At 41.6% G+C, this 16,619-nt stretch overlaps 1 long non-coding RNA gene across 1 annotated transcript; it reads left to right on the forward strand.

Annotated features, from left to right (window-relative positions):
* Window positions 1-15,503: 15,503 nt before the first annotated feature.
* Window positions 15,504-16,341, forward strand: LOC124012311. Its single transcript, XR_006834701.1, has 4 exons — window positions 15,504-15,563; window positions 15,647-15,715; window positions 15,864-15,908; window positions 16,254-16,341. It is a non-coding gene; the product is annotated as an uncharacterized LOC124012311 (long non-coding RNA).
* Window positions 16,342-16,619: the final 278 nt, after the last annotated feature.

A 16,619-nucleotide genomic window follows, 5' to 3' on the forward strand; every position in this document is an offset into this window, starting at 1 on the left:
GAGTACTGCTCATGATACATTTTACCACAGGTTATAAACTGAAAATGACATTTACATTTACATTTAAGTCATTTAGCAGACGCTCTTATCCAGAGCGACTTACAAATTGGTGCATTCACCTTATGACATCCAGTGGAACAGTCACTTTACAATAGTGCATCTAAATCTTAAAGGGGGGGGTGAGAAGGATTACTTATCCTATCCTAGGTATTCCTTAAAGAGGTGGGGTTTCAGGTGTCTCCGAAAGGTGGTGATTGACTCCGCTGTCCTGGCGTCGTGAGGGAGTTTGTTCCACCATTGGGGGGCCAGAGCAGCGAACAGTTTTGACTGGGCTGAGCGGGAACTGTACTTCCTCAGTGGTAGGGAGGCGAGCAGGCCAGAGGTGGATGAACGCAGTGCCCTTGTTTGGGTGTAGGGCCTGATCAGAGCCTGGAGGTACTGAGGTGCCGTTCCCCTCACAGCTCCGTAGGCAAGCACCATGGTCTTGTAGCGGATGCGAGCTTCAACTGGAAGCCAGTGGAGAGAGCGGAGGAGCGGAGGAGCGGGGGAGCGGGGTGACGTGAGAGAACTTGGGAAGGTTGAACACCAGACGGGCTGCGGCGTTCTGGATGAGTTGTAGGGGTTTAATGGCACAGGCAGGGAGCCCAGCCAACAGCGAGTTGCAGTAATCCAGACGGGAGATGACAAGTGCCTGGATTAGGACCTGCGCCGCTTCCTGTGTGAGGCAGGGTCGTACTCTGCGGATGTTGTAGAGCATGAACCTACAACCATCATTAACCGTCTCATCAACCAGCAGTACAATGGCTGTATAGTTCTCAAGCCTTCCCACATCGTCTCTCCCTACTAAGATAATTTACGAGGCAAGCCAAGGTCTGCCTGTGTAGATAAGCATTCTAGCCAGTCTGGCTATAAGTTCATTCATTTCTACCAAGGAACAGACAGTCATTGTTCTACTTCTTGATTATATTTACACACATTATATTCAGTACTAGGGTAAAAAGGAAATTCATACATCTATACAGTAACATAATAGTAGTCTGATTAGTTAGTCCTGATTGAAATGTATACATAATTAGTCATTATTGATTTAAAAAAATCCCTAAACATATAGGAGGTGTGCTCTCTCAGCGCTCGGGTACGCCACCGAAGCTCCGCCCCTGTGCCTTCTTCTCGAAGAAGCTCAGCCCGGCGGAGGGAAACTATGATGTGGGGGACGGAGAGCTGTTGGCTGTAGTCAAGGTCTTGAAGGCGTGGAGACATTGGCTTGAGGGGGCTAGACACCCCTTTCTCATCTGGACTGACAACCACAATCTGGAGTACATCCGGGCAGCGAGGAGACTGAACCCTCGCCAGGTGGGCCATGTTTTTCACCCGTTTTGTGTTTACCCTTTCCTACAGACCAGGCTCCCAGAATGTTAAGGCATTGTCCCAGCTGTATGACACAAAGGAGCAGCCCATGGATCTCACTCCCATACTCCCCGCCTCCTGCCTGGTGGCGCCGGTAGTGTGGGAGCTGAACACGGACATTGAGCAGGCGTTATGTACAGAGCCCACTCCCGTCCATTGTCCTGCTGGGCGTCTGTACGTCCCGTCTGCTGTTCATGACCGGTTGATCTATTGGGCCCACACGTCACCCTCCTCTGGTCATCCAGGCAGTGGTCGGACAGTGCGCAGTTTGAGCGGGAGGTACTGGTGGCCTACCTTGGCTAAGGACGTGAGGGTTTATGTTTCCTCCTGCTCGGTGTGTGCCCAGTGTAATGCTCCTAGGCACATGCCCAGAGGTAAGTTACACCCCTTACCCGTTCCACAGCGGCCATGGTCACACCTGTCGATAGATTTCCTGACCAATCTTCCCCCATCACAGGGAAATACCATGATCCTGGTCGTTGTGGATAATTTCTCTATGTCCTGCCGTCTCCTCCCTCTGCCCGGTCTCCCTACAGACTACGGAGGCCTTGTTTACACAGGTCTTCCGGCACTGCGGGGTGCCTGAGGATATAGTGTCTGATCGAGGTCAAATCAAATCAAATGTATTTATATAGCCCTTCGTACATCAGCTTATATCTCAAAGTGCTGAACAGAAACCCAGCCTAAAACCCTAAACAGCAAGCAATGCAGGTGTTGAAGCATGTTGGCTAGGAAAAACTCCCTAGAAAGGCCAGTCCTCTTCTGGCTGTGCCGGGTGGAGATTATAACAGAACATGGCCAAGATGTTCAAATGTTCATAAATGACCAGCATGGTCAAATAATAGATCTGGGACAGGTAGCACGTCCAGTGAACAGGTCAGGATTCCATGGCCGCAGGCAGAACAGTTGAAACTGGAGCAGCAGCACGGCCAGGTGGACTGGGGACAGCAAGGAGTCATCATGCCAGGTAGTCCTTAGGCATGGTCCAAGGGCTCAGGTCCTCCAAGAGAGAGAAAGAAAGAGAGAAAGAGAGAATTAAGAGAGAGCGTACTTAAATTCATACAGGACACCGGATAAGTCAGGAGAAGTACTCCAGATATAACAAACTGACCCTAGCCCCATGTCACATAAACTAATGCAGCATAAATACTGGAGCCTGGTTCCCAGTTCACTTCAAGGGTCTGGAAGGCGTTCATGGAACGTCTGGGGGTCTCGGTCAGCCTTACCTCAGGTTTTCACCCCGAGAGTAACGGGCAGGTGGAGAGAGTAAACCACGATGTGGGTAGGTTTCTGAGGTCTTATTGCCAGGACCGGCCCGGGGGAGTGGGCAGCGTTCGTGCCCTGGGCAGAGATGGCCCAGAACTCACACCGCCACTCCTCCACTAACCTCACCCCCTTCTAGTGTGTATTGGGGTATCACCAGGTTCTGGCTCCTTGGCATTAGAGTCAGCCCGAGGCTCCTGTGGTGGACGACTGGGATGCCGCCCATGTCCACCTTCAGTTTGCCGTGCTGTGCCAGAAAGTGGGCGCAGACCATCACCATAGTGAGTCCCCGGTGTTCGCACTGGGGGACCGGGTTTGGCTCTCAACCAGAAACCTCACCCTCCACCTGCCCTGCCGGAAGCTGGGTCCGTGGTTTGTGGTGCCATTTACCCCATTTTCCCACATGTCTTTGTGTGGTATTGTTGACCTGTTTCATGTATGCGCACGTTAGTCTGGTTGCGCTGGGTTATGTCAACCTGTATTGTATTTCGTGTTCATTGTGCCGTGTGCTTTTGGTTCACCTAAATAAAAGGCTCCATTTGCTACCCAATATCTGCTCTCCTGCGCCTGACTTCCTTGCAGCCATTTATGCAATACCTGACACATACACATAACATGATGCAGCCACCACCATGCTTGAAAATAGGAAGAGAGATACATAGTGATGTGTTGTGTTGGATTTGCCCCGAACATAACGCATTCTATTCAGAGATTTTCTATTCTGTAGAGGCTTCCTTCTTTTCACTTTGTCATTTAAATTATTATTGTGGAGTAACTACAATGTTACTCATCCATCCTCAGTTTTCTCCTATCACAGCCATTAAAATTCTGTAACTGTTTAAAAGTCACCATTGGCCTCATGTTAAAATCCTTGAGCGGTTTCCTTTCTCTCCAGTTTGAAATTCACAGCTTGACTGAGGGAATTTACAGATAATTATATGTGTGGGGTAGTCATAAAAAAAGTTGCGAGTGAGTCCATGCAACTCATGACGTGATTTGTTAAGCCCATATTTGCTACTGGACTTATTTAGGCTTGCCATAACAAAGGTGATGAAAACAAATGTTTCTATAAACAAATTCACTTTGACATTATGGGGTATGGGGTATTATGTGTAGTCCAGTAACACAAAGTCTCAATGTAATCCATTTTAAATTCAGGCTGGAACAAAACAACATGTGGAAAAAGTCAAGGGGTGTGAATACTTTCTGAAGGCACTGTATGTGTACGCTAAATGCAGCTGCCTTAACTACTAGACCACCCCATGGTTTAATGATTTTTCCTTCAAACAACTTGACATAGAAACCAATTATGTTCATAGTAGTATCAGAATCTGTATGGACCTTGCTAGATACAGCTGTAAAAAAGTATGATTTTCTGCTAAAATACACTATCTACAGTGAACACAACTGAGACTCCAGCGACTACATTCGTTTAGATTATCCTCCTTCATCACTCCGTTTAGGGTGTCCGTGGCCCTGGCCCTGGCCGTGGCTTTCCAAACTTTCTCCAGCAGTACAACTACCTTCTGCTTCTGCAAAGACTTGGTCTTGTCCCAGCCCCTGCAGCACCAGCCCCAGCTCCAGCCCCAGCCCCAGCACCAGCTCCAGCTCCAGCTCCAGCCCCAGCTCCAGCCCCAGCTCCAGCTCCATCCCCAGCTCCAGCTCCAGCTGGTCACTGAGAAAGGACATGAATCAGAAACTTCAACTCAACAAGAGCAAGCTATGGTTGATGAAATGACCAGAACATTAACTGACAATAAGTACTGTAATAGCTCTCTTCCATATTGTGCTTGAGTTTCCCTTTAATGTACTTGCGTATTTCTCTCTGCAATGCAATAAAGAGGATTTGAAATGACATATGTCCCCTCCTGCACACTTTCATTTGCCTGAGAAATATGATTTTGAATTCAAACATGTCAAACTGTTTGTGCATTTGTTAGTCAGAGTTGGATGTGTGAAACAATGTTGTAACCTTTTGCAAATAAGATTGGTCTAAATTGATTTACCTTTCTAAATGAAGCTTACATTAATAAAATGACCTATTCATACAAATATATGCATGACTGGACATCTAGCTACATGGAGGAGAAAAAAAGAGGGGTAGTGTGCATGAGAGGGAAAGGGGTGGGGCTTGAGACAAAATGGTTAACACATGACTTAAATCTGAGGATTAGCATCTTGTTTTGTCCGCTGATATGTCTTAATATATTCAGTGAGGCTATATTGGTTTTGTGAACAATATTGGAGTTATGTTTTAAACATTTAAACATGTTTTAAAACGTATTCACATTATTGTCACGTTCTGACCTTAGTTCTGTTGTTGTGTCTTTGTTTTAGTATGGTCAGGGCGTGAGTTGGGTGGGTTGTCTAAGTTCTTTTTTCTATGTTTTGGGATTTCTGTGTTTGGCCTGGTGTGGTTCTCAATCAGAGGCAGCTTTCAATCGTTGTCCCTGATTGAGAACCATACTTAGGTAGCCTGGTTTCACTTTTGAGTTGTGGGTGATTGTTTCCTGGGTCTGTACCATACGGGACTGTTTCGATTTTCGTTTGTTCATTCACGTTGTTATTTTCTATTTTTGTAGTGTTCAGTTTTATATATTAAAATGGACACTTACAACGCTGCACATTGGTCTGACATCTCTTACTCCTCGTCAGAAGAAGAGGAGAGTCGTTACAATTATGATAAGTAAAGTATGATAAAGCAAAATTCCATGGTCAAGCATTTAAATAATTTGATGGTTGAACTCAATGAATGCCTTGACATAATATAGTATAATGTTACATCAGTGGAGGCTCCTCAGAGGAGGAAGGGGAGGACCATTTGGTTAAAAAAATTGCAGAACATTGAAAAAGGTATCCTTTTTAGATAAAACTTATACTAAATATTTTCACGTCACTAAATAAATGATTAAAACACAATGTTTTGCAATGAAGGTCTATAATAGCCTCAACAGCACTCGGTAGGGTAATACCATTGTGTAGCCGGTGAACAGCTAGCATCAGTCCTCCTCTTGGTACATTGATTTTAATACAAAACCTAGGAGGCTCTTTGTTCTCACCCCCTTCCATAAACTTGCACAGTAATTATGACAACTCCGGAGGACATCCTACAACCTATCAGTGCTCTTGCAGCATGAACTGACATGTTGTCCAACCAATCAAAGGATCAAATAATTAATCTAGTTCTGAAAGCATAAGATACAGCTAGCTAGCACAGCAGTGCATCAAATGTGGTGAGTAGTTGACTCAAAGAGAGAAAGACAATAGTTGAACAGTTTCCAACAAATTCATTTCTTAAAAAATAAGTAAAGGAGAAGCAAGAGAGAGAGAGAGATTTCATCATTTTCTTCCACTCTCAGTTTCACTTTACTTAGCTAGCAAATGCAGCTGGATAGTTTAGTTACTCAAACACCCGGCTCAAACAGAGGGATGCTGGCTATGACTATCCAACACAACACTGGAACTCTTCCAAGTCCAGGTAAGCTTTTGGTTTTATTAATTTACTGCCACTGGGGCCCCCGGTGTAACTGCTTACTAACTATACACTGTAACGTTACTGCATAATTGTAGCAGGTTTACTAACACATTAGTTATATTAGCTATGTTGACTAGGATGTTACATTAGTTAATATGTGGACAATGATGTAGGCTGTGTGTAGCGCTTATGACATAGTTTGGCTTGGAAGGTTTTTTCGCCTGGTCAAATACAGCTGATGTGTTGTTCATTGAAGTCCATAAACGAAGGAAAAACGTGAGAGGTGGAAAGTGCATAAAGGCAAGAAGGAATACAACGTGGCTGCTATGAAAGTGAACTGTGTTTATACGTGATCAGCAGTGTATTCATTCCGCCGATTCTGTTGAAAAACATTTTTCAAACGGAAGCAAACGAAACAGGGATAAAAATACCAGAATTTGTCCAATAGAAACTCTCGTTTGCAACTGTTGGACTAATGATTACACCCTAGATAAGCTAGATGCAGGCAAGAGTATGCAATGTGTCGCTGTATTGAACGTGTCGCTGTCTGTCCATGTGTCACTGTCATCTCAAATTTTTCTCTCGACCTGTGTGTACCTAAGGTGTAAACTTGAATTCATAGGCTAGGTTGTAGCAACCTATTGATGGGTATAGTGAACATTTTAGTATCATGTAGTGGCCTAAACCTATCGATGTTACATTGAGCTGGGTGAATGGAATATGAATGACAGCCATCCAACATGCTGTAATAGAAATAAGGCCATGCTATTGAAAACATTTTTTGTCCTCCCTCATCATAAATGGCACTGACCGCCACTGTGTTACATACATTTAATCATTCAACCTATTCCCAGTCCACTGCTGATTTCACCAGGATGCTTATGATGAGCAAGTAAATAAATCACTGGGTTACAGTTACTGTACCTGGATACAGTACAGTACATATTCATAAAAGGACAAGGAAAGTGCAGAATGAGTGGCAATGCTAGGTCTGGACTTATTGTCGCAGGAGGTTCTTGACTATACTGAGAGTAAGATTGTTGTACTTTCGGGAGACTTACTCTGGAAGTTACCATCACATCAACAAAGAAAACAAGAAAATAATCAAGGCACTACTGTAGTGATGAATCATTATGGAAGCTATTTCAATATCATGCCATGAGTGACATCATGTGGTTAAAGGTGATACCTCACCTGATGTGTGTGTGTGTGTGTTTTTCCCAGTGTGTGTGTGTGTGAGTGAGTGTGAAGACTTTTTGACAGAGAATTGTTTCATTGATTCATTATTTATTCATTCAGAGCCTATTATAATGGAATCAGCATATCATGCCGGAATAATAATATTCCGTGATATTGGGGAACAATTTGTATGACAATCTAGACACAGTATTAACCCTCTCAGTCTCTGCTAGATTAACAAAAAGTTGATATTGATAAATGAGTCTAACAAGTAGATAATAAATGTGTTCATTGCTAATCAACATATTTATTTAGAGGTTGCTATGAGACAAATCACATTCGAAATTAGTCTCGCCAGTCTCTTACCTGGCCAGAATCTTTGTGCTCTAAGCCTCTTCCTAAAGACACTTATTTTACATTTACATTTTACATTTAAGTCATTTAGCAGACGCTCTTATCCAGAGCGACTTACAAATTGGTGCATTCACCTTATGACATCCAGTGGAACTGTTATCATTAGAACACTGAGTCAGTATGAACAACAGTTATCATTAGAACACTAAGTCAGTATGAACAACAGTTATCATCAGAACACTGAGTCAGTATGAACAACAGTTATCATTAGAACACTGAGTCAGTATGAACAACAGTTATCATTAGAACACTGAGTCAGTATGAACAACAGTTATCATTAGAACACTGAGTCAGTATGAACAACAGTTATCATTAGAACACTGAGTCAGTATGAACGACAGTTATCATTAGAACACTGAGTCAGTATGAACGACAGTTATCATTAGAACACTGAGTCAGTATGAACAGTTATCATTAGAACACTGAGTCAGTATGAACGACAGTTATCATTAGAACACTGAGTCAGTATGAACAGTTATTAGAACACAGTCAGTACGAACAGTTATCAGTAGAACACTGAGTCAGTACGAACAGTTATCATTAGAACACAGTCAGTATGAACAACAGTTATCATTAGAACACTGAGTCAGTACGAACAACAGTTATCATTAGAACATTGAGTCAGTACGAACAACAGTTATCATTAGAACACTGAGTCAGTACGAACAACAGTTATCATTAGAACACTGAGTCAGTACGAACAACAGTTATCATTAGAACACTGAGTCAGTATGAACAACAGTTATCATTAGAACACTGAGTCAGTACGAACAACAGTTATCATTAGAACACTGAGTCAGTACGAACAACAGTTATCATTAGAACACTGAGTCAGTATGAACAACAGTTATCATTAGAACACTGAGTCAGTATGAACAACAGTTATCATACTGACTCAGTGTTCTAATGATAAATGTTGTTCATACTGACTCAGTGTTCTAATGATAACTGTTGTTCATACTGACTCAGTGTTCTAATGATAACTGTCGTTCATACTGACTCAGTGTTCTAATGATAACTGTTGCTCATACTGACTCATATTAGACATTAAGTGTTGTGCAATCTCTATACCGTTTGAGAAAACACAGCCTCTGTGTGCAAGAGTGCAATTATCCCTCAGGCTTTGCTAATTGGTGTAACCCCTAGAGCCGAAGTCCGAGATCTCGAGGAAATCTAATTAGCATAATACAACATTCCCTATAAAATATGTCAATTCAAGCTAGAGATATCTGGGGGGTTTTGCATTGGAAGCGTCTCAACCCACCGCTTCCTCCGAGGTTCCACTTCGACATCTTCGGTTAAAGGTGACAGACCTAGACCGATGTTTGTCCAACCATAATACACCCCCCCCCCCCCCCCAAAAAAAACTGTATTTTCACAAAATCATCTGTAGCGTTCGAACAGATTGGCCTGCATGACCCCGCTATGGAAAGACTGCAATGGACATGACGGTGTTCTCCGTTTTGCTCCATGACCCCCACAAGCGTCTTTGGACTCTTCTGAAGTCAGTGTTGACGATTTATAAATTGTAGCATCCAAACAGTTTGGGCTACACGCTAATATGGCACCTCTGTGGAAAGTTGAGATGCTCACGAACACATGTTGGTTTGCTCTATGACACCCACAGGCCTCACAAGACTTGTATGAATGCCACCCGGTACCAGTTGCAAAAATGTATGGAAGAACTAAATGTACTGCATGGAGACCGTTTATTGCCAAATAGAATGATTTAAATACATAAATACAATTAAATACAAATGTTTCCTGATATTTCTTATATCACTCAGATATAGGACAGGCACTTTAGAACAAACATTTTTGGGGGGACTATCTGTTTTTCCATGTAGGGAATCTGTTATTCAATGCGTTTGTATGGGCTAATAGCAGTGAGGCCAATTACATTTTTTGATCAAACAATGTTTTGTTATATATTTTTTAATCCATATTCATAGATTGCACCATCACTCCGTCACGTCATGATATTGTTATACAAGTTCTCAAGCTGCCCTCTATCGGCATGGCCACAAAAGTGCCCCAAAGTGGTGATAAGCACAGTCATTCCGGATGGAGGCTAAATACTGTTCAGTCTAAATTACACTATAGTGCCTGGAAATATGATGACATTGCTAAAGTAGTCAAATATTTAGTAGGAAACAACTTTGCCAGTATTATCATCTCGTCATATTTACTTTAGACAGATGGCAACGTTGTCATTAGCTCGCAAAGTTCAACAAAAGTAGCTAGCAATGAACTATACATTCACATGGATTTAGTACTGTAGATATGTGGTAGTGGTGGAGTAGGGGCCTGAGGGCACACAGTGTGTTGTGAAATCTGTGAATGTATTGTAATGTTTTTAAGATTGTATAAACTGTCTTAATTTTGCTGGACCCCAGGAAGATGGGGATCCATAATAAATACAAATACAAACATTAGCTAGCTAAAATATGGTTGCCGCCCATAAATCTTAGCTAGCTTGCTAACCTTAAACTGCATCTAAAGTCAAACTGGTGACATAAAAATGAAGAGAAAAGGATTTCCTACTAGTTATTTGCCTACTATTGAATGTCATTGTATTTCCAAGCCACTGTAATGCATTTTTTGTTGAAATCTTCATCAACGCTGTGGTAGCAGGATTACAAGATGGTTATATTTATTCACCGAATGGTTGTTTTATTTAATATAGTATGGTTCTTAGGACTCTCTCGCCCCCTTCTGAGTTAACTGAGAGTAGTCTTTATGGAACTTGGGCTTGCAACTGATTAAGTGATGGCTTGGTGATAAAACAACCTACAGCTGGCATTCCATAGTTCAGATGTGATAGGTGTCACCGAGAGAGAGAGAGAGAGAGAGAGAGAGAGAGAGAGAGAGAGAGAGAGAGAGAGAGAGAGAGAGAGAGAGAGAGAGAGAGAGAGTCTGGAGGAACAGAACAAATGCCTCAGTTTTCCTAATTATCCTGGCATCTGGGAGACAACACCAGAGGCAGATGGGGGGGGGGTTGAACCAGCTACTTTAAGACTGCGCAATCCTGGTATCAGGTATATAAGGAACAGCATGGTCTGTAAAGTGTAGGCTCTCGGCTCAACAGTCAAGACTGTTGAGTCGACGGTTTCATTATTGCAGTAATTAATTGATATTGAAAAAATATGATTGTTTGAAGAAATGACTGTCTCTCTCACTTGAATAGAATATTCCACCACAGCACTCATTTTCGATGCATTGACTAGAATGCTCAGTTGGGCATCAGTCCAAAATGTATTTCAAAAACAATATTGTGAGGAAATATGCTACACTTGAATATTTTAGTAGGTACCCCTCCACTCCCCTGGCTTCAGTAGGGTTTGACTGTATGTAATGCATTAATTGACCTTGGATCCCACAATGCCAGTTTGCCAAAAGAAAGAGCACTGTGATTGCAATACTATTCTGTGGCAGTTTGACAGTAGCTTGGATGAGTGTACTAAAGATGTGGAATTTTATATTTTATCATGTATATTACTTCTCTACTAAAACAGACACCTTTAAAAAGTGGGAACTTCTAAAATTGATCTGTAATGAAACGTTTTGCTTGGGGCAAAATATACATTCAAGAAAGAGAAAAAAAACATTTGTTGTGGCAAGGTGGGGATTATGTTACATATTACACCTTTTAAGCTGGTGACTCAGTTTAACTTGTAGTCATAAGCCTACTTAATTCTATAATCATGTACTGTACGTCCCATGATGGTTTGGCAACATTCAAAGGTGGGGAGCGAAGTGGGTGTTTGTTCAAAACTACCATGTCACAACACAACTGATTGGCTCAAAAGCAGGAAATAAATTCCCCAAATACATTTTTAGCAAGGCACATCTGTTAATTGAAATGCATTCCAAGAGTGTGCAAAGCTGTCATCAAGGCAAAGGGTGGCTACTTTGAAGAATCTCAAATATAAAATATATTTTGATTAGTTTAACACTTTTTTGGTTAATACTTGATTCCATAGGTGTTATTTCATAGTTTTGACGTCTTCACTATTATTCTATAATCTATTCTATGTAGATAATAGCAAAAATTAAGAAAAACCCTTGAGTAGGTTTGTCCAAACTTTTGTCTTGTACTGTACATGTTGAACTTCTATCCTCTTAGGCCAGGGGCACAATGTATGAATTTATGGTTGGATCAGAATCTTCGTTATAATCATTGGCCAGTCCGGAGAATTAAGTAAAACCACAAGTCCATATCCCTATCTCCATCGATGACTAATTTAGGAAAACGACAACTTTAGCTAACTAACTAGCCACAGGAAGACAACAACAAAACGAGATGCAACAATCCAAGTTTTTTTTAAATCTGAAGCCAAATCCTTTGACAGTTTTTTTTGTTGGTGCGCCAGGACTATTCACAGCTAAACTCACTCAGTTTCAGTCAACACTGATTGGCAATTATTTTTTTATATTTTTTTATCAAGGGAGGCCAAATGCTCACTGGCTTCCCTTGCGTTCAACGCTACGGGGATAGACAGAGCGGTGAAAAAGTAAAAAATATACACTTACTTTAGCAGTTTTGCCCAGATCCATAAAGCTACGGGGCCTCCATCCGACGAAACCACACTTCTGATACACTTCCGAGTTACAGTTACACAAAGTCGTTTGGCGCATGCTTGATATTAGCACAGGTGCTCGGTCGACTTTTGTCTTCCGTCTGTTTTCTGTAAACAAGCGCTGTAACACGAGGACACTAACTCTAACCCTATCTAGGTGTGTATAAATCTAACCTTGTGTTTAAAAAAAAGCATATCACTCATATGCTTCCAAAATCATACAGCAAGCGACTCGTGTTAACGTTCAGGTTGAGCGTTGGGGCTTTCAACAAAACTCCCACATACAGAAGACACCTTTGTCCAATGACTCTTATGCATAATGTAATGGCACTGAGTAATGATCAAGGGTAATTGCCTCCTTAAGACATGATTGACATTGGGAAAAGAGGTTGGGCTATCAGTTGAACATTGATGTTGATGATTGATGTAAATCTGCTATTTAGCTAGCATGATTATTTTTTACTGATTGTGATTGATCTTAAATGCTCTTAAATTATAGCTTCCTAATATAATATGCATAAGGAAGGGATGCAGTTGGGTCAGAGCAAGGGTTATTGATGCAGTCACTCCTCTCTGTCTTTCTGCTTTTCTCTGCTGCACTTACAGTGGGGCAAAAAAAGTTTTTAGTCAGCCACCAATTGTGCAAGTTCTCCCACTTAAAAAGATGAGAGAGGCCTGTAATTTTCATCATAGGTACACTTCAACTATGACAGACAAAATGAGGGGGGGGGGGGGGGGAAATCCAGAAAATCACATTGTAGGATTTTTAATGAATTTATTTGCAAATTATGGTGGAAAATAAGTATTTGGTCACCTACAAACAAGCAAGATTTCTGGCTCTCACAGACCCGTAACCTCTTCTTTAATAGGCTCCTCTGTCCTCCACTCGTTACCTGTATTAATGTCACCTGTTCGAACTTGTTATCAGTATGAAAGACACCTGTCCACAACCTCAAACAGTCACACTCCAAACTCCACTATGGCCAAGACCAAAGAACTGTCAAAGGACACCAGAAACAAAATTGTAGAGCTGCACCAGGCTGGGAAGACTGAATCTGCAATAGGTAAGCAGCTTGGTTTGAAGAAATCAACTGTGGGAGCAATTATTAGGAAATGGAAGATATACAAGACCACTGATAATCTCCCTCGATCTGGGGTTCCACGCAAGATCTCACCCCGTGGGGTCAAAATGAACACAAGAGCAGTGAGCAAAAATCCCAGAACCACACGGGGGGACCTAGTGAATGACCTGCAGAGAGCTGGGACCAAACTAACAAAGCCTACCATCAGTAACACACTACGCCGCCAGGGATTCAAATCCTGCAGTGCCAGACGCGTCCCCCTGCTTAAGCCAGTACATGTCCAGGCCCGTCTGAAGTTTGCTAGAGAGCATTTGGATGATCCAGAAGAAGATTGGGAGAATGTCATATGGTCAGATGAAACCAAAATATAACTTTTTGGTAAAAACTCAACTCGTTGTGTTTGGAGGACAAATAATGCTGAGTTGCATCCAAAGAACACCATACCTACTGTGAAGCATGGGGGTGGAAACATCATGCTTTGGGGCTGTTTTTCTGCAAAGGGACCAGGACGACTGATCCGTGTAAAGGAAAGAATGAATGGGGCCATGTATCGTGAGGTTTTCACTCAAAATCTCCTTCCATCAGCAAGGGCATTGAAGATGAAACGTGGCTGGGTCTTTCAGCATGACAATGATCCCAAACACACCGCCCGGGCAACGAAGGAGTGGCTTCGTAAGAAGCATTTCAAGGTCCTGGAGTGGCTTAGCCAGTCTCCAGATCTCAACCCCATGGAAAATCTTTGGAGGGAGTTGAAAGTCCATGTTGCCCAGCAAGAGCCCCAAAACATCACTGCTCTAGAGGAGATCTGCATGGAGGAATGGACCAAAATACCAGCAACAGTGTGTGAAAAACTTGTGAAGACTTACAGAAAACGTTTGACCTCTGTCATTGCCAACAAAGGGTATATAACAAAGTATTTAGATAAAACTTTTGTTATTGACCAAATACTTATTTTCCACCATAATTTGTAAATAAATTCATTAAAAATCATACTATGTGATTTTCTGGATCATAGTTGAAGTGTACCTATGATGAAAATTACAAGCCTCTCTCATCTTTTTAAGTGGGATAACTTGCACAATTGGTGGCTGACTAAATACTTTTTTGCCCCACTGTAGCTATTTTCAGGTCTCTCCAGAGATGTTTGATTGGGTTCAAATCCAGCCTATGTGACCTTATAGACAGGTGTGTGCCTTTCAAAATCATGTCCAATGAAAAATGTTGAAAAAAAGTTTTTGCTTTGTCATTATGGGGTAATGTGTGCAGACTGATGAAGGATAAACAAAAAAACATGTTTAGAATAAGGCTGTAACATAAAAACAAATGTGGAAAAAGTTAAGGGTCTGAGTACTTTTCGAATGTATTGTATATTAAACTCCCACTTACATAAGATAAAATGGATCTTTATATTAATTAATGTACTTTTCTGTCTATCAGAAAAAGTACGTTGCTTGATATCCTGCATCACACAGAATGTTCACCCACGCCACCATTCAGCACTCTGTGGAAATCTACACTTTACACGATGATTTGTAATTCCTTTATGCATTTCTGTTCAATCAACAAATTATTATTTCAAGCTCAATTGTATGTCCCTCCATTCCTCTGAAGAATGCTAATAATGTTTGTGGAAATTAAAATTAAGTGTTGTGTACATTGCATTGCATAACTGAGAAATGTAAATGAAGTGTGGTACGTTAGCTATATTGCATAAAATCAAGTTGTACATTACAATTTGAAACAATATGTTATCAATAAATGTAACATTTGTTAAACCTAGTGAATACACAACGTACGTTGCATGATGTGTTAATTTAGCCTCCGCAATCCCCAAAAACCAGGTGAATTAATCATTTACAGTTTCAAAACTTTTGAACAGCAGTTTCTTAATACTGTTGAGACATTGTTGTTTGTGGGGACTGTGGATATATGTATTTTTAGGATTACCCACCAAATGCCTATTTTCATCACATTTGACATCTTTAGGACACGCATTGGATGACAATACTATCCCTTAAAGCTCATTGGTTGACTGAATGCTCAGTGGTTGACTATGAACTAAAACGGTCTATAAAAAGCACATTCTAGCTGTTCAGTTGCAATACAGCATCAGTGTCTCATCTTTAATACCAACTTTCTAACCCTTTTACATCACTTGAACAGGTAAGAGCTTCAAAGAATACTGTTGTGGAGTTTAGTCATGCGTGTCTAGCTTTGAATTCACTGTACATCTTTTTCATTTCAAGAATTCCATGGTGACCATGAAACTACTATTCCTAGTGATGTGCCTGATTGGACTTTGTTCTTCCATTCTTGTAAGAATTCTTGAAATACAACATCAAGCCTTCAATTTACACATCAATACATCAAGAGATTGCTCCTTCCACAGAAAGTTCACACTTTGAGTGATGATCACTTTATACCATAATATCATTCACCCTGTGATTTTGTTTGTGTGTGCAGGTGTCTGAGGAACATGATCGAGAGGAGCGCTCAGCTAGTGATGAGGTATGGTAATATTTAGCACCATCTATTGGTATCTATTAGGTATTCTATCTATTAGAGTACTATAGTATGGGCTACTATTTGAATATGATTACTAGTATATTTGAATCCAGAACATCCCTGTAACACTGACTATCCATCCATCCATCCATCCATCCATCCATCCATCCATCCATCCATCCATCCATCCATCCATCCATCTCTCTCTCTCTCTCTCTCTCTCTCTCTCTCTCTCTCTCTCTCTCTCTCTCTCTCTCTCTCTCTCTCTCTCTCTCTCTCTCTCTCTCTCTCTCTCTCTCTCTCTCTCTCTCTCTCTCTCTCTCTCTCTCTCTCACTCTCTCTCTACAGATGTTCAGGGGTAATGGGCGTGGTTTGGGAGGGTTTTACCACTATCAGCCACCACAGTACCCATCATACTTCCCTTATGCCCAGACTCGCTGCCACTCCTGTAGCAACTCCTGCTGCAGCTCCCGCCCCTGCTGCCTCCGCCACACCGGCCCCAGCAGCGGGAGGGAAATGAGATGGGCGTCGCCAGAGGAACAAGAGAGAGAACTCTGACTCCCATGTCTCCACCTTGTTTACTTAAATTATGTTGATATTAGCTGCTGTTCAAAGCTGATTATTACATTATCAATAAATTAATTACGTTTTAAGATCCGTCATTATGTATATGTTTGTCTGTTGTGTTCTGTTTAGTTTACAGAAAGGGGCAAT

This window comes from Oncorhynchus gorbuscha, linkage group LG24 (genome assembly GCF_021184085.1).
Source record: "Oncorhynchus gorbuscha isolate QuinsamMale2020 ecotype Even-year linkage group LG24, OgorEven_v1.0, whole genome shotgun sequence".
Classification (NCBI taxonomy): Eukaryota; Metazoa; Chordata; class Actinopteri; order Salmoniformes; family Salmonidae; genus Oncorhynchus; species Oncorhynchus gorbuscha.